General features: G+C 39.8%; 1 long non-coding RNA gene across 1 annotated transcript; it reads right to left on the bottom strand.

Moving 5' to 3' along the window:
* Positions 1–244: 244 nt before the first annotated feature.
* Positions 245–21,534, bottom strand: LOC124304621 (uncharacterized). Its single transcript, XR_006908243.1, has 3 exons — positions 21,525–21,534; positions 14,363–14,370; positions 245–429 (listed from the first exon to the last, which is right to left on the bottom strand). It is a non-coding gene; the product is annotated as an uncharacterized LOC124304621 (long non-coding RNA).
* Between the last annotated feature and the right edge of the window lie 1,930 nt (positions 21,535–23,464).

The raw sequence follows: 23,464 nt of genomic DNA, 5'->3' as shown, positions 1-23,464 counted from the left end.
AGCTATTATTACTTTGTTTTCTACCGATTGCAGTAAAGTTCTCACTCTCGTTGTCAATCAACAGAATAATAATTTTCGTAGCGTCATTTGCAACTTGGGTAAGATCACGACGCCCAGTGACGTGTAGTTTTAGGTAAATTCTTGCATTATATCGCTTCTCCCGACCTACGTTCATTTTTCTCTGTTAACTACCGTCTCTCGTTTCAAAGCTACCGTTCAATTCTATTCCACCGAAATTTTTGTGAACAACGATTGCTTATTTTATTAACTACCGCTGTCGATACCATTTCATTCGCCTGTCTCAACCATGTAACCTTCTCGACAATATATGATCGATTGACCTGTTCATTTTTCCTGACTTGAGGTTATTCTTTATTTCATTATTTTCTTTAATTCTGTAATTATTGTTAGCTGCCTTGAATACCGCCACTCTAGCAGTTCGTGTGAGTACTGAGCCTAGCCAGCAATACAACGGGTTCTCTATTCATTTTTTGTACGGTTTCGTATTATTTTTATTGATTTGTATTATCGTTTGAAAATCGACGCTAACGCGTCTGGCGCCCAACATAATTGATTTTGTTATAGTTTAATGTTCTGAATAAGTGGAGAATCGCGCCAAAGTGTCAACGGTAAGTCCTCATCTGGGGGTAACAGAATTTAGCATTACAAGACATAAGAGGTTTACAAACGTCTTTTATCTATGATGACTACTAGATCATTAAAAGGGGGCCAAACGGGTGAAACCCTTTGTAACAATATCTTCTAATATATCTAATAGATCACTGCAAAAACTCCATAAAAAGTATACAAAAATCTTCTTCATACTCTGTTAATAATGCAATCATTTACATTTTCAGCCCTCTTATCTGTAATATATCGAATAAAACGAAATATAATGTAACAAACTGAACAATATCTACTTTCTACTTCAAAGTATAAAAAATAGGTATTTATTCTTTCTTATACTTGAATCTAATGGGTAGGGATTCCTTGATTGATCACTGAAATGCACCGAAAAATATGAACGTATCGTGTGTTTGAAACCCGCATGCACACTGATATAAATTGTTGCACTAGACTTGTTTTTTTTCTTGAAAGTATGTCACGCGGTGTGATTTGACAAATGGAATGTTTGAAAGACATATTTCACAGTTGGACATTCATGTTTCTCCATATGTACCGAGATCACACTTCCTAATTTGTCAGTACGTTCAGCTCTTTTGAACCCTACTCCTCCATGGAGTTTCGTAGCCTCATATTTGAGTTTTAATTGAATAGCAGTAGTGATCTCCTTTCTAGTGCAGTTTGACTACTGATCATACACAGATGTAATCTGTGGAAAAAAAATTTAACCCACGTTTACAAGTCAATAACTTGAATTCCGGATATTTGCATAGAAAAACTATAAAATTTTTTCATATATGAGTGGAAATAAGATTTTGAATCCACCGTAAAGCCCCTTTATCTTTATTGGATTTAGTTGGCTTTTTTGCCTGATTTCTAAAGCACTACGCTTCAGATGGATGTTCGATACCTTTCCTGTGAGTGACGAATTACCCATTTGCCTCGCAGTAAGAAGAATGGCCATCAACTCGTTGTCCAGTTTTGATATTTTAGTATATACATATATTATTGAATCTTGGTGAGCGGTCAATTATATGTATAACGTATTTTTTGTTAACGTTTCGGCCCGGATATGGGCCCTCCTCAGAACGATTAATTTATTTATTTAACTGTCAAGAACAAAATAAATTTTTTTATAAGAAAAGTACAATCAGACATTAATTACTATAGATGTAATACTATTGAGGCTATTGTATATTATAGGTTGGTGAGTACAAATTGATTATCTGTTATGATTGAAAAAAGATAGGCTTAGAGATTAATTTACCTTTTTATAGGAAGGGGATTAGGATACAAGTCGAATTCATAAAATACATTTTGGCGAGCCAAAGTTCTTCGAGTAACAGTAGTCATTGTCGGCTCCTCCGGTTGTTTAAAGTGTAGGAGTTAGAAAATGTAGGTAATTAATTAAAAAAACTATGTATCAACACTGTCTATATGTCAATGTATTAAAAAAGTTTTAAAGAAAAGTTTTTATAGCAGTTAAATTAGTTTACGCAATGTCCAAGAAAGTGGTACTGGGATCATTATGACCCTGTTCTCCATGTCTAACAAAAATTTTGTTGAACCGATTGGGTCAACTGGTGAATAACGACTGATGGAAGAAACAAATATGACCCAGAGTGAAGGTGAACCAGATATAAACATATGTAAAAAAACAAAAAAAAAAATTATATAAAAAACCTGTGCCATGGGGACAATAATTTTATGTGTGTAGTTTTAAGCCTTCGTACCCGTCGCGTAGAGAGAATCTCTCACGCTCATTTTAAAACTTTTTTTTCTTTATTATTTCAAATGGAATGACCATTTGAAAATTTTTTTACATTCACTGAATTTTATGCTTTACATGATAGTCAATAAAACTTTTTTAAAAACTCAAAAGTATAAAGCAAAAAAAAATATTTATTGACAGCTGTGAGAATTTCTCTCATCACTTCAGTCAAGTCGTTGATAAGAAAAACCTCAATTCGGATGGCTTCGTTATACTTCGGTTATTTCCGTAGTTTCCAGTCGCCATATTTGAAATTATATATAGATATATAAATATTCCATGTCACTCCGTGTTTTCTATGCTGTTGCAGTTATTGTTTTATCATTTTAAAATTGAAAAAATGTAATAACTAAGTATTGTTATAAATTGATTTTGAGTGACAATATCTTCTTTAAGTATTAAATAAGTAAGTAAATTTTTAAATTTATTTTTTCGTCTGAATGAATTATTTTGTGAACATGTAACCATATGTAACCTACAAAGATATGTTCATGATTTTTTATGAATATTAAGAATTTTCAAATATTTTATTGTACAAAAAATATTAAATACTGCAATTATAGGACTATAAAAACATAATTTATTAAGTTGTTTTCGCTTTTCATCAAAAACAAATAAAAAATTTTTGTATTTTCTATACTCATATTTATTGATACAGTTCATGCATTATATGAAAAAAAATTAATTTTTTTGTATCGACAGGTACAGAGTTAAGAAACATGAGTCGATTATCCAACGATGAACTAACTAAGGAGGAAAGTCTTTCCGATCTGGATATTATGTCTGATGGTGGCTCAGAACATAGTGAGCATAATTCAGATACAGAACAATAAGCAGCAGACTCCGATAATGACAGTGATATAGATGACAACAACAATTACTCGGCAGAAAATCAAGCTGTTAATACTAAGTATGTTCTCGGCAAAGATAAAAGTACTAAGTGGTTTCGTGATCCACCCAATTCAAAGATTCGGACAGTAGTGTATATATGCCGGTTCTAATCCAAAGATGGCGGCGCTCCCCCCTGGCTCCCCCCTAGCTCCCCCTAGCCCCCCCTCGACTTACGACGCACCCTCTCTCACGCACCTCCCCCCCCCTGCCCCGGTCATTTTCGGTGGCTATTTCCATAGGATTTGACACTCACACACACACACACACACACACACACACGCGCGCGCGCGCAAATTAATTCCTGTCGAGACTTGTTTGGCGCCGGAAAGCCGCACATAAATCGGATAGGGTAAAAACCCGCTGGATCTATTGAAACAATTCCAGGAAATTGCTCTTTGAGATGGTGCCGACAATGCACTTAAACCAATCTGGGGCAGTGGGGGAGTGGTCCCCATAAAAATTCCTCGCACAATATGCGTATCGAGACTTGTCCAATGAAAAAATTGTAGTGGGGGTGGGTGGCATATAAAGCGTACGTCTATCGTGATCGTCACTCTGTTCTCATCGTATTCTCATTGTGAACTGTTCTCGCTTGTGAAATAACCTCGAAACGCGATGGATCTAGCAAAAGTTAACCACGTCAGCCGCCTGGAGAATCTGCCAACCAAGAAAATGTCGGAACTCGAAATTGGGGGAGTGTATGACGTCATCGGGTTACGACTGGTCAAAACAAAATTCGGGGTACGTGTTCTGGCGACAATCGATGGAGAATACAACGTCTTCTTACCACCGAGAATCGCAAGAGTTCTACAAGAAGATTCCAGTCAGCTGACTGAAATGTGTAGCATGGCCGGGGAAAATCGTCTGCAAATGAAATACCTTGGTGGAGAATTCAACAAGTTCGAGTTTTCATGCAGTTATGCGCCTTAAATCAACTATGCGATCCCCCTCTACTTCCACAAAATTCATCCACGAGGAGGTAAAAGCGGGTGTGCTGGAGATGGAATAGTCAGTCTTCCACATACAATCCGTCAGTATATAATCGAGCGCAACATTCCCACTCCTTAACATGGCGATGATCCTAGACGTGCAATGTTTTATCGGTCATAACATGAAGTTTGTACCCAAGGAAGTCGCAGTCGTGAATGTAAACGGGTCGGGTCTGGATTACACCATTTTCAAGCCGCCCTATGATTTGGCAAGCTTACCACTTGAATGTAGAGCTACCAATGTATGGTTGACGCACAATCACCACGGAATATCATGGAACGCGGGCAACAAATCTCACGAGGATGTGACGAAGATTGTGAGAAAAATGGTTGAAAATGCGTGTTACGTATACGTAAAAGGGGCGGAAAAGAAAGCATGGCTGACGGAGATCGGCGATGGTACAACGAGGGTTATTAATATGGAAGATTTGCATATCATACCCCCTGAAATGGAAAAATTGAGGTATATGGAAGCGGCATCGTGGCACGACGCGAACCATGGATACTCTCCAGCGAATAACCTCCAGCAAGCAGCAGCGCCAGGCTCAATTTGGTATGATGACAACTCTGAATACATCCCGGCATACAATTGCTCCTTTGAAAATGTGCAGCGACTAACGAGTTGGTATTCGAAGGAGTGTACCAGCTCCCTCGAGAAATCCTTCCGTCTGTACAAAGAATTGGACGGTTTAAGGGGAATGATGTCCGAGGATATAGCTTTTTTACCAAAAGAATTTATCTGCACGTTCGCATCAAACTCCATCAATGATGCGTGGGATAAACTACCAGAGAATATGAAAATGGACCACGCCATCGCAAGGTTCCGCAGATGTAGCATACATTACACACCAGGACCCGATGGCGATATCGTGGATAGACCGAATCCTCTAATTAAAGACTGTTTAGCTTGCAATCGCGTGTATAGATAATATGGACAATATTTACCAAAATAACAATAGAATTTATTACGATATATACAATTATATTCGCGTTTATATGTATAATATTCGATAGAATTAATCTCAATTATATCATAGCTTATACATGGAATTAAAAAAATTTACTATTCGATAAAATTATAATCTAGAAATAGGATACATTACAAATATATATCTTTATAACTTTTACCCATTCTCGTCATAAAAAATGTAAATGTTATGAATTTTTACTTGTGAAAAATATATAATCAATAATTATGAATTGAGCGTGGTTTATTCCTCGAAACAATCCATAAAATCATTATCGCTATCCTGTTCGTTAACATTATCATTATCATCGCTGTTTTCGACATCTATAATTATTACGATAGTTTCATTCGCCCATTTTTCTACAATTATTTGCATACATATATCACCGTAATTTATATAATATTGGCTGTTTGGTCCTACTCGAGCAGCTCGCGCATCCTCAACGAGATCCCGAAGCTCCTCCAACGAGAACTCGCGTGCTGCTTCGGAAAAGCCTATAATTATCTCTTCCTCAGCCTCCTCATCCTCGCCCCAATCAACGCTCGACCACTCGTCGTCATCATCACTCGAATGAGATGACATTTTTTTCTTTCCAAAATTGATTCGCGATGAAAAATCTGTAAAAAGGGCAAGCCGAAATAGAAAAGTTGATGCTGCTGCACTCATCATTTATATGCATGATAAATCTCCAATTCAAAAAAGTTTCCACCTATTCAAAATGAGTGATATGGAGAAGGTGTGAATGATACTAGAATTTTATTTTAATGTAGTGCTACTCACCAATCCTCGTCCGAATAATAACCATCATCGTCAGCTCTATCTATGTCTCCCAGGATTTCACGGATTTCATCAATCTGATCCAGAAGTAAACCGAATTTAATGCGTGCGTCATTACCATCACCGCCATTCCAAACACCCTCCACCTCCGCTTCCTCCTCCTCCGCCTCCTCCTCCTCCTCCTCCTCCTCCTCCTCCTCCTCCTCCTCCTCCTCCTCCTCCTCCTCCTCCTCCTCCTCCTCCTCCTCCTCATCCTCCACATCACTCGATGATGATGATGATTCGAGATGATGCTCACGAGCCAAATTATGTTCAAACTCGCCATGATCATCACCAACACTATCGTCAATACATCGCTCGGGGTCGATACTTATTATTACGTATCAGCATCACTATCAGTCAATTCATCCTCATCATCCTCCTCATAATAAGCCGCCCCTCTGCACACCCGCTCCTATGTCGGCGATCGTGGTGGTGAATGGGGTGGGGAGTCTGATGGCCCCCTTTTCTGTCCGTTCATATTTTTTTCGATATGATTCTAAAATTTTTCCGGAATTTTTATGGATACGATGATAAGGAATAAGAAAAGTTAAAACAAATCAAAAAAAAACTTTTGTCAACATACTAATCAAATGCGATAATCATTACGGAATTCAAATCAACATTCACAGTATCGTAAGAGGATTGGCGTAGCACCATATACATATATATGTGTATTCTATAAAGTACTCACAAAAAATATAAACTCTTTGAAGTCTTGAGATTTTTCCAATGAACACCGATTTTTTTTCTTTGTCACAGCTCACTTTATCAAAAACGCCTGTTTCGACACGAAGGATTTTTCAAAATTACCAGAAAAGTTTTCAAACGACTGTTCGAATTAATACTAAAGGACTCGCACCCGCCCTCTACCGAGCAGAACCCAGCCCGCCAATCGTTCGTAGAGCACACACCACGTGACATAGAGACGAAAGAGTGACGCGGGGGAGGCGGTATAAGCTAGGAGAAAATTTTCTCAAGAGCTCGCTAGCTTTTCGTTGCATACCCCACGCTAATATGGTTGGGGATGTGCAGGCTCGGACTTGCTCGCTATCAAGAGTCGTAAATTGCATACCCCACGCTAATATGGTTGGGGATGTGCAGGCTCGGACTTGCTCGCTATCAAGAGTCGTAAAACCCCAAAACTGCATGTGCACATACCATCCGGTGAAGAGCGGGCAAGATAAGATTTTTCTGACACCAAACACTGTTGGACACTCGCTTTTCGTTGACCGATTTTTCCCACCACATGGCTCACGCTGCTTAACGACTCATAAAACCCAAAAATTTAGGGATGGTGGGAGGGGGACTGCGGACCCCGTCGCCTCTGACTTCATTTTTTACATGAATTTCATCATCTCTGCAGAGTCGGGAGGGCAATAAAACCCAAAAATTTAGGGATGGCGGGTCGGATAAAGGGCGGACCCAGTCGTCTCTGACGTCATTTTTCCCTCCGAGATGCGCAGAACGCAGTGCGCACAGTTCCCAAATTCTTGCGATCTATCGGTCTATATACATATAAGCTCAACACATCCGATGCAGACTCGTCAGTCTTACACAATACGTGCAAGTCAAAAAAGTTATACAAAGTTCAGCTTATATCAACGTCAAAGTCATGGCAGTCGAAGCGTATATGGGAATTGCGGAGCAGATGGAGGGGACGTACAATTTGCTGAGAGAGCAACCACCTGGAGAAGAGAATGACGCCGTCATCAATCATTGGACTGATATTGGAATTGCAAATATCCAAGTTCTGCGCGATATTTCCATGCAACGAGGAACAACCGTTGGTGCGAAAATACGGATCCAACATACGATCGCACTCCTGCAATCTTGGGTGACGAAGATCAAGCAGTTGCAGCAGCGCACAGTGGTGACGGGTGGAAACATCGGTACTCCTGCGGGTGTACAATGGGACGACGTGGATAGCGCTTTTGCCAGCCGAATCAGAACGGGGGTTGTCACAAATCTCCCTCATAAAAATTTGGACGCCTTTCTGGACGATGTGCAGCGCGTCGTCACCGAGAAGTTGGAGCTGATACTGCGCGAGGAGGGAAATGTGAAGGTTAACCTCATATTATCGTGCAAATTCGAGAATGCCAAGCACGAAGAGATCACCACCGAAGTTAAGAGTTTCAACACCTCCAACGTGACGATTCTTCTCCCATCGAGCGATATAAATGGTTGGTTTACACGTGCACGGGGTGATCTGCAGACGAAGGTGGAAGATTTCGAACAACGCGATTCCGGCTCGAGTATGATTAAGATCCACAAGATCGCTGTAAATATCAATCGCTACCAGCCTCTCGCCGCGGGGGCTTCAACATTCGTCGAGCTGCTCCAAGACATTCAACGGAAGAGAGCGGTGGTGAACGTGAGGAACGAGGACGAAAGATGTCTTCTCTGGTCCGTCATAGCAGCCCTCCACCCAGTCAACACCCACACTGCAAGGACTAGCCGTTATCATCGATATATTTCCGAGTTGGACTGTACAGGTATCAAATTTCCTGCTACTCTACATGATGTGAAAAAGCTTGAGAGATTGAATAATTTGCGCATCAATGTATATGGAATAGAATCTCAAACTTTTTCGCATCATGCAAAATCAAATAAAAGCGTCATCGTGCCAATTTATTTCAGTAAAAATTTGCATAGCGTAAACATTGACACGATCCATCTTCTAATGGTTGAGAGAAATCCGGAAGACGATATGACTGGCGAGTTTGCACCGAGATTCCATTTTGCTTGGATTAAAGATCTTTCCTGATTGGTAAGCAAACAATTGTCCGTTCATGAACACAAAATGTTTTTATGTGACAGATGTTTGTGCCACTTTAGCGTGAAACACGCCTACGACAATCATCGACAAGATTGTATTATTTTATTATATATAATATATTGTATTATGCTAAATAAAGTACGCATGGAATTTCCCAAGTGTAAAGATTTAATATTTTCCAATTTTCAAAACAAAGGCACCGTTCCGTTTGTCGTATACGCCGATCTCGAATGTATATTAATCCCTGAACCTGTAGATGAATTTGAAACTCATAAGACTTGTGAAATTCAAAAGCATATCCCGCACAGTGTAGCGTACTACGTACATTGCGCGTACGATGAGACTTTATCGGAGTTCCACGGTAAACGCGGTGTCGATTGCATAGATTGGTTTATGAAACGGCTTAAAGATTTATCAATTCAAGTAGAGTCACGCATCAAAAACATAATTCCGATGAAGTCTCTTACCCAAGTGCGACGCGATCGTCACATGCGCGCAAAGAATTGTTATATTTGTGAAAAATCGTTTACCCCTGAGGAGAAAAAGTGTTACGATCACTGTCACTTCACGGGTAAATATCGTGGTCCTGCTCATAATCGGTGTAATTTGAATTTCAGAGAGTCGCACACAATTCCAATAGTTTTCCACAATTTGTCCGGTTACGATTCTCATTTTTTAATAAAATCCCTCGCGTCAACTTTTCCCGGTAAAATTACACTGCTACCCATAAATAAGAAAAAATATATATCCTTCACGAAACGCGTCGATGGAACAATGATGCACTTGAGATTCATCGATTCGTTTCGATTTATGGTTAGCAGCATCGATAAACTTTCCACATATTTGACCGATACCGATAAACACATAGCACGCAAATTTTATAATAACCCGACTCAGTTCAGTTTGATGACCCGCAAAGGCGTTTTTCCCTGTGAATACGTCGATTGTTGGGGGAAACTCGATGAACCGCGATTACCTGCAAAGAAGCATTTCTACTCGCACCTCTGCGATGCAAATATTTCGGACACCGATTACGAGCACGCGAAAACTGTTTGGAGGGAATTCCATTTAGAGTCATTGAGGGGCTACTCAGATTTATATTTAAAGACCGATGTTCTTTTGCTTGCCGATATTTTCGAAAATTTCCGCGCTAGCTGCTTCAAAACATACAATTTAGATCCGTTGCACTACTACACTGCACCGGGACTTGCTTTTGGCGCGATGCTCAAGCATACTAATGTAAATTTGCAACTTTTAGACAACCCTGAAATGGTGTTACTTATTGGAAGAGCCATTCGAGGCGGCGTAGCGCAATGTTCTAATCGACACGCTCGGGCCAATAATAGATTCATGGGTACAGATTTTGATCCAAACAGAGCGGAATCGTATCTCATGTATTTTGACGTGAATAACCTGTACGGTGCAGCTATGAGCGTGCATTTACCAATCGGTTCGTTCGAGTGGGAGTATCAGCACATCGATATAACGAACCATCCGGACGATTCGCCGATCGGTTACTTTCTGGAGGTAGATTTGGACTACCCTGTAGAACTCCACGAGGATCAAAAAGACTTACCTCTTTGTCCCGAACATTTTACTCCTCCAGGTAGTAAAAATGCCAAACTCGCGACCACCCTTCACCCCAAAACAAAGTATATATTGCACTATAGAAATTTGAAACAGTGTTTGAGTTTAGGATTGAAATTAACGAAAGTGCATAGAATTTTGAAGTTTGCGCAATCTCCATGGCTCGAGCCGTACATCACGCTCAATACAGACATGCGTAAGCAATCTAGGAATGAATTTTAGAAAAACTTTTACAAACTCATGAATAACGCTGTGTTCGGCAAGACTATTGGAGAATGTGCGAAATCTTAAAGATGTTAAATTGGTTACAAAATCGGAGGGAAAAGGTGGGGCGAGAACGCTTATTGCCCGAGCAAACATTCACAGCTGCACCGTATTTGACACTGATATGGTTATCATTGAAATGAATCGTGTCAAAGTTCACTTCGCCAAACCTATTTACGTCGGCGCATCAATTCTAGATCTGTCAAAAATCTTTCTCTACGACTTCCACTATAATTATATTAAAACCAACTTTTCGAATAAACAGGCTAAATTGATGTATACCGACACAGACAGCCTTATTTATCAATTCAATGTTCCTAATATCTACGATATCATCAAACGTGATGTAGATACAATGTTTGACACCTCTGACTATCCGCCCGACAATGTGTATGGCATTCCCCTTAAAAACAAAAAACAACTAGGGCTAATGAAGGATGAAAATAATGGTAAAATTATGACAGAGTTTGTGGGACTGCGAGCAAAGCTGTACACATTTACTACGATGGGTGAGGATGGGGAAAAATATGACAGTGGCGTAAAACTGAGTAAGCGTGCCAAGGGTGTAAGAAATTCATCGATAAATAGCATCACGTTTGATGATTATAAGCGCTGTCTGACGGCTTACCGAGAGTTGACTCTTCCACAGTGTTTAATACGCAGCAAAAAACACGAAGTAAGCACGATCGTACAAAAAAAATTGGCTCTGTGTTGGCAGGATGACAAGCGGCTATTGATACTCGGACAGACCGACACCGTACCTTGGGGGTTTGTCCCAGCCCCCCAATAGCTATAGGATAAACTGTAGACATAGAATTGGTGTAAATATTTGATGTTTGACGCCTCGAACGATCCACGATCGGGCGGAAACGTTTCATGATCAATACGATATTTAATGGATTTGAAGTTTCAAAATGCGAATTCATATACTCAACAATTGTTTATTCATTTATTATTTATATATCAAGCAATTATTCATATTTATCCGTTTACCACGAGAAAAGTTTTCAGAAAATGAAAAAAAATTTTCAGGAAACGAAAAAAACTTTTCAGAAAACGAAAAAAAGTTTTCAGAAAACTTTTTTCCCATTTGATTAACACGTAAAAAAAGTTTTCAAAAAATGAAAAAAAGTTTTCAGAAAACGAAAAAAAGTTTTCAGAAAATGGAAAAAAGTTTTCCAAAAAATAAAATGTGTAATAATCGTATGGCAAAATTGCATATTATCATTATTATTATTATTATTATTATTATTATTTTCGTAGTACAGAGTATGGCACATGTGCGCACAAAAGAGATAAAATGTGGAAATATTTGTATATTCAAAATCTTTTATTGTAATTCGGAAAATACATACAAATTATGTTACATGTCTGTTTTATTTATCCAACTATTGTGCGAACTATCAAAACCCAACCACTTCACATAGAACAGATTCCCCCGCTTGCGTAATACTTTCCCCACAAGGTAGCCGTTGGGATATTTCACTTTGGCGAGCTCTTCCTCGTAGAAGCCCCCCTCGATGGGATGATCTTGATAATCGGTAAGTTTGTAGGTGGGTGGATTGGTATTTTTCACCTCACTCACGGTGAATATTTCAGTCGTCCAATTGGGTGTATAGCCTTTTTCAAATACTTTCTTGTACTTGCTGATTCGAACTCGATCACCTACACTGAATTTCCGCGCTCGATCACTTCGTTTGATTTGTCGAGGCTTATACACGCTACAATACAGCTGTTTTTCATTCTCCGTGCTAACATCCACCGGTTTCATCCGAATCGTGCGATGTTTGGTGTTGTTGTAGGACTTCATTAAATCATCCAAAATATTAATCCACTCGTACGATCCTTGGAGAGTAAACCGCTTTCACATTTTATTCTTCAATGTTCGATTGAAACGTTCGCATATCGACGCCTTCAAGTTGCTAAATGTCGAATACATGTTGATATTGTGATGCTTCACGAGGGCTTTGAATTCGCTGTTGTAAAATTCTTTGCCTCGATCAACGTGCAGATGTGTAGGTATACGACTCTAGATCAGTACAGATTTCATGGCAGCGGCAACATCTTTCCCACTCTTGGACTTTATCGGCACCGCCCACGCGTACTTGGAAAATATATCGATGATTGTTAGTAGGTATTTGTATCCCTTGTTGCACGAGCTGTATGCGGTCATATCGACGAGATCAGCTTGCCAGGTCTCATCCAGTCCGCGTACATCTACGAATCGGCGCGGATAGTTGCGTCGAGCCTGTCTGTGAAGTTCGGCAGCTATTGCAGTCTTCATTGTTCCCAACTCTTCACCTATCAATTTTTCGAATTGCTGTCCAACCACTCTGGTTCCTCAATCGATACTAATTCCCTGCTGGTCTGTCCCAACGTTGGTGTTGCCTGCTCCCCAATATGTTTGATGCGATTTAACGTATTTTCAATGATTTTGTTATTTATGCGTAGCTGTTTCAACTCCTCGTTGTGATTATGCGCGAAACTCTCAAAATTTGATTGAAAAGTATCCACAATATCCACAGCCATAGACTGTAAAGCAGTATTGAGAACTTTTAAGGAAATGGCGTCGGTGGAGTGCTGCGGATCAGCTATGTTACAGAATCGTTTACCGTCCAAATCATACTGATTGTCGCTGGTGGTTTTGAATCCAACACCCGGAGGCCCTCGAATAAATTTTTTACCCCCACCACGCTCCGAGTGTCGCCCGAATATGTCTATGCTCATCACTGGACGGTCACAGAACAAATGATGATTTTATGTTTACACGCCGCTAATAAACGATTCCAGCCTCACGCAACTCCTCAATAATGGAGACTATTTCGTTGGAATGGCTGGTATTGCCTGCAGCCTGTGACGCCATAAGCAGCCGGAGACGATCTACAATTTCATTTGGATCATCCCAGTAGACGTAATCGACATCTTGCCCCTCCTTTCGCGCAATCTTATAGTCGGGTAAGCCTTTACCTGATTTTTTCGGCGAGCCAACGTGTTGTGCAATGAAATTTCTATACTTTGCACTTTTTAAATCATCTCGAAGGCTTCCATCGGCTTGGTAACGTTTTCGATGCGCATTTGTCGTCGTTACAATTTTCATATAATTATTCTTGTCCGCGTAATTTACAACCGATGCATCGGGTGATTTTTTAAACAGTAATTCGAGTAATCCAGGTGTTCTCTCATAACTTTTATTCCCCACATTGACCAGATTATCAGTGAAATTGATCGGTGTATCGCCAATCATCATACCGCTTGTCAACTTTCGAACACCGTACATAGTATCCAAATCCCTCTTTTTACTTGAGCTGAACATTTTCAAATATTGTGCTGTGGAATCCGTTGTTTTCTTCACCTGTGTACTTGTAGTAGAAATTTCACCAAACTTCAGTGTTTTATCATTTGCATCCATGAAATTCCCCTCATCCATATCCTCATCCTCCTCATCATCATCATCATCATCATCCCCGGCACTCTCGTCATCTTTTTCCTCTTCTTCTTTCATTGCCACATCCGGTAGTTCCGTTTTAATTTCACGTTTAATATGCTGCTGCTGCAGCTTTGAAGTATCCACCAATTCTTGCAACGGCGTTATTAACGGTTTGAATACCTCTCCCACAACCTACTCGGTCGTGTCCTCGTCCAACTTGAGCATCTTATGCTTCCGCCGTATGACATCGGATGCTTTTGATATTTCACTCAATGTATCGCTATGCTTACGAATCTTGGCACTCTCCATGTTGCAGGCTCGATTGTTGCAACGAAACTGTGCAAGCTTACATTAGTTTATGCTTATAAAGCAGTCAAACCCCTTCCTATATCGCCCCCCATTGATTTCGCTATCCTTGTCAATTACGGTAAAACTGTAATTGTCATCATTCCAGCATGCCGAGCACAAGTCTTTAAATTGCTGATACGTCATGTCCGTGTTCACATGATCGTTGTAGATATGTTTCAGATTCATATCATCCTGCCGAAATAGCACCAATAAGTTTGCATTGTCACGCACTAGGTGTTTTGGAATGCGCGCGTACGTTTGACTTGGATAGAAGCTATCGATATCGCAATGCCTGCCCATGCTGAAGTATGCTCTGATATTATCCTGCTTTTCACAAGCCACATCGTCGAAAATCATAATAGAGTTGGGGCGAGCATCTTCCGGTTTTACAACCTCATCGTTCTCGTGAAACGGGAAATAACCCACTCCCTGCACAGGTTCTAGTAACTTTTGCAAAAATTGATACTTTGGTTGGATGAGAGATTTCGAATAGACGTAGACATTTTCGAATCGCAATCCATTGCCGTGGGTGATGAGTGCGAGAAGAGCGTTAGTTTTACCGCAATAGGATGGCCCGCAAAAAATTGCTGTCACGGTATTTGGCAGCAATTTTCCATGTCGTTTTTCTATCCTCCTCTTACCACATCGAACCATTCTATCGAAATTTGCGATAGGTAGTTTATCGGGCTGATCTTGAAATCTCATGATGCTTCGTTAGCATGACAACGAAAACTGAGATGACGGTATATAAATTTCGCCTTTTATAGAAGTCACGTTAGTTGTTGCCTGACTATGAGGACGTGCACACGGAAAAAACGCGGTGGTGGTTTGTTAGATAAAATCATCAATCATCTCCCAGTTGAATCGCATGTGCCAGGATATCAGTACTGCGGACCTGGAACGAAATTGGCCAAGAGGTTGGCTCGTGGAGATTTGGGGATCAATCCGCTGGATGCCGCGTGTGAAGACCACGACATTGCATACGCAAAGAATCGCGATACCGCAGCGAGAAATCTTGCCGACAAAGCGCTCGCTGAGACAGCGTGGAATCGCGTCTTGGCCAAGGACGCTAGTGTGGGTGAAAAGCCGGTAGCCGGGGGAGTCACCAACACCATGAAAGCTGAATCTAAACTCGGAATGGGCTTAGCTGCAAAGCGGTCGAAACTTGGAGTGGCTGCGAAGAAGAAATCTGGAACTGACGGGAAGAGTAAACAGCGGAAGAGAACTGTGAATCTCAAATCCATCATCACGGCAGCAAAGGTCGCCATGCGACCGGGTCATAAAGCCGTCGAGTCGGCGTTGGCGGGTGCTCGTGCGGCCGCGCGTGGGACTGTGAAGAATATTCGTATGCCTCGCGTTATACCTGTGCCTGATAAAATTGGTGGCATCCTACCGTTTCTGATTCCAATTCTGGCCGGTCTAAGCGCTACTGGGGCTCTTGCGGGTGGTGCTGCGGGTATAGCTAAAGCTGTCAACGAAGCTAGTGTCAACAAACATCAGTTGAAAGAGGCCAAACGGCACAATGCAACAATGGAGGCGATTGCTTTGGGTAAGGGATTATACCTGCGGCCCTACCGCAGCGGAATGGGCCTGTACTTACGTCCGGCAAAAAACTAGTAAAGCTGCCACACCGAGCTCTCACCAACATTGATTTTCGCAACTATGCTAAAAATATGAAAATTTCGCATTTTCGAGGTGTTTTCATGCGGAATGATTCGCCGAAATCAGGACGAAAAATGCGAGAATCCGCAATTATTAATCTTGATGATAAAAACGGTCCAGGGACACATTGGGTTGCGTACAAGAAAAATGGTGACCATGTTGTGTATTTCGATAGTTTCGGTGATTTGAAACCGCCTAAGGACTTGATGAGGTATCTCGGTGTTGGCAGCGTTGAATACAATCATAAGAGGTATCAAGAATATGATACTGTGATTTGCGGCCACTTGTGTCTCAAATTTCTCAGCGAACAACTATAAAAAGACAGGTGTTACATGAGCAAGCATTAGTCATGCCGGAATCGTTGACGTTAACACTGTCAGGCACATCCTCCGTGCTGGAGGCTCAATATTTTCCCCCAAACGAGTTATCACCAGAGAAGAACTATGTTCTCGGACTCGTCGAGTTCCTGACATTCAATTCAATACCCAATATTCATGAGAGGTGTAATAAATTTTACGTGAAACGAGCGGACAACAGCAGAGAGAGCATCGCGATACCCACGGGATGCTATGAAATTGAGGATATTGAAAATTTTCTACATAAGGAGCTACCCTCCAACATCACCCTCAGTCTGATAGCTAATAACAACGAGCTGAACAGTGAAGTCACATGCAATCATGTGGTAGACTTTAAGCCCAAAGATTCGATCGGCCGATTATTGGGATTTAAGGCGGTTGAGCTATCACGAAACGTTACTCATAAATCTGAATTACCCGTAGCCATACTGAAGGTTGATACTTTACGCGTTGAGAGTAGCATAACCACAGGGGCGTACATAAACGGGCGTCGAGCTCACACGATTCACGAATTTTTCCCAACCGTTCCATCCGGATATAAGATTGTCGAAATGCCTACCAACGTCATTCACCTGCCAATCGCTGAACAGTCGATACATCACTTACAGCTGAGAATAGTCGATCAAGACGACGAGCTGATTAATTTTCGCGGCGAAACGATTACTGTACGTTTACACTTGAAATCACTTAAATAATGGGAATCGTGTTTGAGACGAGAAAGTCGGGCAAAAGTTATGAAAGTCAAACGTCATGGCCAAAAATCGTCAGTCGCCCAACACCTCTGACAACGTTTACACCGCCTACGAGACTGACACCTCTGAACGTTCAGTTTCTCCAGAGCCTAGGTCTTCGATTACGTGGAAATTTTGGAAAATAAAAATTCGTGTTCGCTGCATCCTAGATCCTGTGCGTGTTACCATGGAAGAAATAATAAGAATACAGAAACCTGTGGTATTCGACGAATCGATCGCGCACTCTGAGATTCATGCTCATCAACCGTTTGCATCATCCACCTTCCAGAACAACGATGAAATCCATATTGTTGTTCAACATCAAGACTTGTGTCTACTGCCCCGTAAAAGCTCTCTACACATTCACGGAAAAATCACAAAGGATGATGGTGTGGCTGTGGTGACGGTTACAAAATTGATCAATATGGCCGTTTGTCATCTGTTTGAGGAAGTTCGCTACGAGTTGAACGGTGAAGAGATTGATCGGAATAAAAATGTTGGCATCACCAGCACTATGAAGGGTTACGTATCCTTGACTCCAGGCCAGCAATATAGTCTGGAGAATACCGGGTGGTTGAGTGGGGATAAGGAACTAACCGATGCGGCTGGAAATTTCGATGTTGTTTTGCCGTTAAATTATGTGCTAGGCTTCGCCGAAGATTATCGTCGAGTCATCGTCAAGGCTAAACACGAGTTAATTCTCACACGTTCCAACACTGATTTGAATGCCGTGATTCAGAGCTCGGCGACGGAAAACTTTAAAATCACCCTGAATAAAATCGAGTGGTTGTTGCCCTACATCAAACTGGCTGATAAACCGAAAATCCAGCTACTCAACTACATCGCCAAGGATCCGGCCATATCCATGAGTTTTTTGTTCTTGGGAAACGTACGTGTATCCGATGCTCTCATCAACAGCGCGGCATATATGGTCAGTCAAGGCATCGACGCAGCTTGGGAAGCCGAGATATGTCGTTCTAGGATTTCAAACTGCAAGGAGAAACGAGCCGCTGAAAAATGCTGGCGTATTTGATCATTGTCGGATCAGAGATGTAAAACTCTTCCTCAACTCGCAGTGCTATCCCTACGGAAATATGAATATTGATATATACAATAATCAATACGCCATTCTCTATGATATGTATGTTCGGTTTCAAATGAGCTACTATAACAAAGAAGCTGAGCCTTTGCTATCGAGGCGTGAATTTATAAACCAAGCTCCCCTTATCGTCATCGATTGCTCCAAGCAGAACGAAACATTGAAAACTGGACCTGTGGACATTCGATTGGAATTTGACTCTAGCACTACGTTCCCACCACACACTTCTGCCTACTGCATGATCTTGCATGATCGCATTGTTGAATATAATCCGATCAGTGGTACTGTTAAAAAATTGGTATAAGTCAATTTTGGAATAACATTATGTTTAATTAATATGGATATTGAAAATAATATGTATAATTTTACTCGTTAAAATTCAGAATAAGATGATTGAGAATACAATAAGAAAACTAAATGTAATTGGTGTTAAATAAAAAAATTGTTAAAAGCATTCAAAACGCCATTTTAAACCTTTCTTCAGGGGTCATTTCCTAGAATTTTTTCAATAGATCTAGCGTGTTTTTACCCTATCCGATTTATGTGTGGCTTTCCGGCGCCAAACAAGTCTCGACAGGAATCATTGTGTGTGTGTGTGTGTGTGTGTGTGTGTGTGTGTCAAATCCTATGGAAATAGCCACCGAAAATGACCGGGGGGGGGGGGGGGGGCGTGGGCTGGGGGGAGCTAGGGGGGAGCGCCGCCATCTTTGGATTAGAACCGGCATATATACACTACTTCGGACTCAACGACAAAATATTGTTACTCGTTTATCTGGGCCTACAAAACTAGCAAAAAATGCAAAAACACCAAAAGATTGTTGGGATTTATTTTTACCGGCTGAAACTATCGAACAAATTGTTGTTTATACCAACATTTTTTTGGAAAAATTGCGCTTGTCGAAGAAAAAGAAAGTTGATATTCAACCAACGTCTTGCGTAGAAATTAATGCTATGATCGGATTGTTATATATGCTCGGTGTTCACATAGATTCTCGTGTTAATTTGAAAGAGCTTTGGTCTACTGATGGGACAGCTCCTGATTGTTATCGTGCTGCAATGTCTAGGTCTCGATTCTGTAACTTGTTGTCAGCATTAAAATTTGATGATATTAATGACCGCGAGCTACGCACAAAGTTGGACAATTTAGCACCAATTAGAGAATTCTCGGATAGTTTCATCAAGCGTTGCCAGCAAAATTATACTCCAGATGCTTATTTGACCATTGATGAAATGCTTCAAGCTTTCCGTGGTAGGTGTAAATTTCGCCAATATATCGCGAATAAGCCTGCACGATATGGAATGAAAATTTATTCCATGGCTGACTCTAAACGATTTTACACGTACAATATGGAAATTTATTGCGGCAAACAGCCACCAGGTCCATATGTAAAATCTAACTCAGCAATTGATGTTGTCAAAAGACTAACTGCTCCTGTACTTAATACCGGAAGAAATATCACATGTGATAATTACTTTACCTCTGTACCTCTGGCTAATTATTTGTTGAAAAACAAAACAACTATTGTTGGAACGATTTGACGCAACAAGCGTGAACTCCCACGGGAATTGTTTGAAATTAAAAATCGAAGTATTTGTAGCAGTAAATTTGTATTTACAGACAGTAGCGTATTAGTTTCGTAAATTCCGAAAAAATCAAAAAATGTTTTGATGTATTCCACTATGCATAATTCTGCAGGTATTGACAAGAGTACTGGAGAAAAAATGAAGCCGGAGATAATCACCTTTCATAATAAGACAAAAGCTGGCGTAGATGTTGTTGATCAGCTTCAAGGAGATTACGACGTTGTTCGTGACACGCGTCGATGGCCAATGGTTGTATTTTACGCAATTTTGAATATTGCTGGGATTAACTCACGAATTATTCACGAAGAAAATGTGGGTGAGAAAATTGTTCGAAGAAACTATTTACGACAGCTATTTTTTCAACTAGTGGAACCACAGTTGATCCTTCGTAGTCAGTTGCCTAATTTGAAGTTAGAATTACGATTGGTGATTTTAAAAATTGGTAACATTAAACCTGAAAAACCAACTCATGACTCCAGTCGTCGTTTGTGCTGTTATTGTCCACGCAGAGCTAACAGTTACACAACTAAAAGTTGCTCATCTTGCAATACACCACTTTGCAATCAACATACAGTGAGATATTGTACCGATTGTGATTCAAATCTGATTTCCAAGGATGACTTATAATTTAGATTTAAGGTAAAAATGCAATATTGTTTAAATCTGGTCACTTTCACCAAAAAATTATACGTAATTACCAAAGAATATTGCTAAATACTTGAAATGTCACAATGTTTAAAACATTGTGGTTATTTTCTGACAAACTGTTGGAATTATATTTTAATTATATGACTTTGAACCTGATATTATTATAGTTATAGATAAAAAATTATAATTTAATTTTAATTTATAAAGAAAAACTTGTATGTCAACTCAATTTCTATTTATGGAGCGCAATTTTCTTTAACAAATTATTTGTTTGTTTATGTCATCGGAATTTTTTTTTTCTAAAGATGACTTAGAATTGAGTACGTAAATGGAAATGTAATATTACATAAACTTCGTCATTTTTACGGAAAATATATTGCTTGATACTTAAAATGTTACAATGTTTGAAACATTGTGTTTATCTTCTGACTAAAATTTATTTATTTATTATTGATAATATTCAGCGTAATTTTAAACTAATAAACATTAATAATTATTATTTTGAATAAATAAATTATTTATTTATTAAAAAACTAACTTACGGCGAATGCTTCCAAATTAATCATCACTAATATTTTGAAAGTATGTTACTATCAATTTGTTTGAATACAATAAATTTATTGCATGAATAACAAATTTTGTGATTCTTATTTTCTAACCCGAAATGATATAGTTTTTTATTTAGTAACATTAAAAATAATCATTTTTTATTAAGGTGTTACGTCCAGCATACCACTTCTCTCTATTTTTCCTACTCGCTAACTCTCCCACAGTTCTTACATTAATCTCATGGTCTCTGTCCTGCCCTCTTATCTCTACGTAGTCTCACGCTATTCACTATCGCGCTTACTCATCAAATTCCATTCCCTACTCCTAGCATTGTCACACCTTTTCTGCACCCGTACGTTTCACGTCTCGAGGAACACTCCTATTCTAACTCTCAACAACGTCACATCTAGACTTCTTACATAGCTTCATACAGCACACTTCGTTTTTACCGCCATCTGAGCTTCCTCGAAATAAATATATAAGTAATATCTCAAACAAACCCTACGTTATTCAATCCTCATCCTGATTTCCGGTTGTCCTGGAACTTAAACGCGAAGCCAACCAGTTTACTCTTACCGCTCAGGAGTAACTCTACTCACGGACGTAACAAAAGAAAATAAAATACTACAATGAAATATGCTAGAATTATAACTTCACATTAGTTTATCAAATTTAAAATTTCGCTCTTTGCACCTGCGCAAATTCAAAATTTCGCTCTTGGCGCTTGCGCAATAGCGTGAGATTCTCTCTCATCACAAGGATCACGACTGTCATACGAAAGACACCTGGTACGAAGGGTTAAGGTTAAGCAATGTGTGATATGTGGGCGGAGATTAGCGGTTTGTAAATATTGCTAAGATGTTCAACATCTTGTCTAAGGTTAACGGAATTAGTGTGTCCTACAATATTGCACATTTCTAGTAATAACCTTTTGTAATAATTAGGTTCTTCACAGAGGATGTTTGTATTGTCATAGCTAAAAGTATGTTGTTTATTGGTCACATGTTTTGTTAGAGCAGTGTGACGTTCTTCGTTCTCTTGTACATTGCGTTGATGTTCTTTGATTTTGGTGTTTAGATGGCGGCCAGTTTGTCCGATATAAACTTGATTGCAATCATTGCAAGGTATTTTGTACACAACATTGGATCGTTTGCCCATGGGGATCCTATCTTTACCCGAATCAAAGACTATTTGTAAGTCTTTTGAATTTTTTCCCACAAACTTGACATTATGTTTGGTAAATAGACGGTTCAGTGACTCAAAGAGACCAGATACATATGGGATGGGAATAAATGTAGTGGCAGGTCTATTGTTGTCGTCTGCGGGAGCAGAGTCAATATTATTGTCAGATAAGTTGTTGATATGGGAGCGTCTCTTATTTATATGTTTGTGTGAAAGGCCGTGAGGATAATCATTCCATCTTAAAATATTATATATGAGTGACAGATTTTTTTCATGGAATTCTATACTTGATAGTCTGATGGCTCGGTCAACAAGATTAAAGATGGTACCTTTCTTATAGGACATCGGGTGGTGGGAATTAAAATTCAAATATCTTTGAGACCAGGTTTTTTTGTGGAACGAATCTGTTTTGATTTTAGTGTTGTTGTGTATCAGCAATAAATTCAGGAAATTGATGGCGTTATTATCTTCTATTTCAATGGTGAATTGTAGTCGTCCATGATATTGGTTGAAAATATTCAGTGTGTAATCTACTTTTTCTTTAGGGACTGCAGTTAGAATATCGTCAACATATCGGAAGTAGAAGGGTAAATCAAAATCTAGATTGCTAATGCATGACCTTTCTAGGTCTTCCATCACAAGATCTGACAGGATTGGAGAGAGAGAGGATCCCATGGGCAACCCGAATTGTTGTGCACATGTGTCATTGTTAAATTTAAAGATTGCCGAATCGAAACAAATGCTTAAGGCTTTAACTAGTTCAGTGAGTGGAATTGGGATCTTTTTATCTAGAGAGGCCCAATGGTTATTTACTGCGTGCATAGCAAGATCTGTCGGAACATTGGTGAAAACAGATATTACATCTAGTGATATTAAAATGTAATTGTCTGGAATAATCAATTTTTTTATTGTTTTAACTAAAGTAAAGCTATCTTTGACTCTGGAGGTGGGGGGGAGGGGGGGGGGGGGGTGATATTTGTGGTGAGCCATGAATTGATTAGCTTGGATAAGGCGTAAGTCGGGCTATTAACAAAAGAGACTATAATTCGTAATGGGACTTCTTCTTTATGGATTTTAGGTAGCCGATATGCACGTGGGGGGACACTATTGTAGGTAGAGATGCTTCTGTGTGTGTTTTTGTTTATTAATTTGGAATTGAACCAATTGAAGGTGGGTTTGTTCACCCTAG

Source organism: Neodiprion virginianus, chromosome 1 (assembly GCF_021901495.1).
Source record: "Neodiprion virginianus isolate iyNeoVirg1 chromosome 1, iyNeoVirg1.1, whole genome shotgun sequence".
NCBI classification, from domain to species: Eukaryota; Metazoa; Arthropoda; class Insecta; order Hymenoptera; family Diprionidae; genus Neodiprion; species Neodiprion virginianus.
This window is presented reverse-complemented; position numbering and strand designations above follow the sequence as displayed.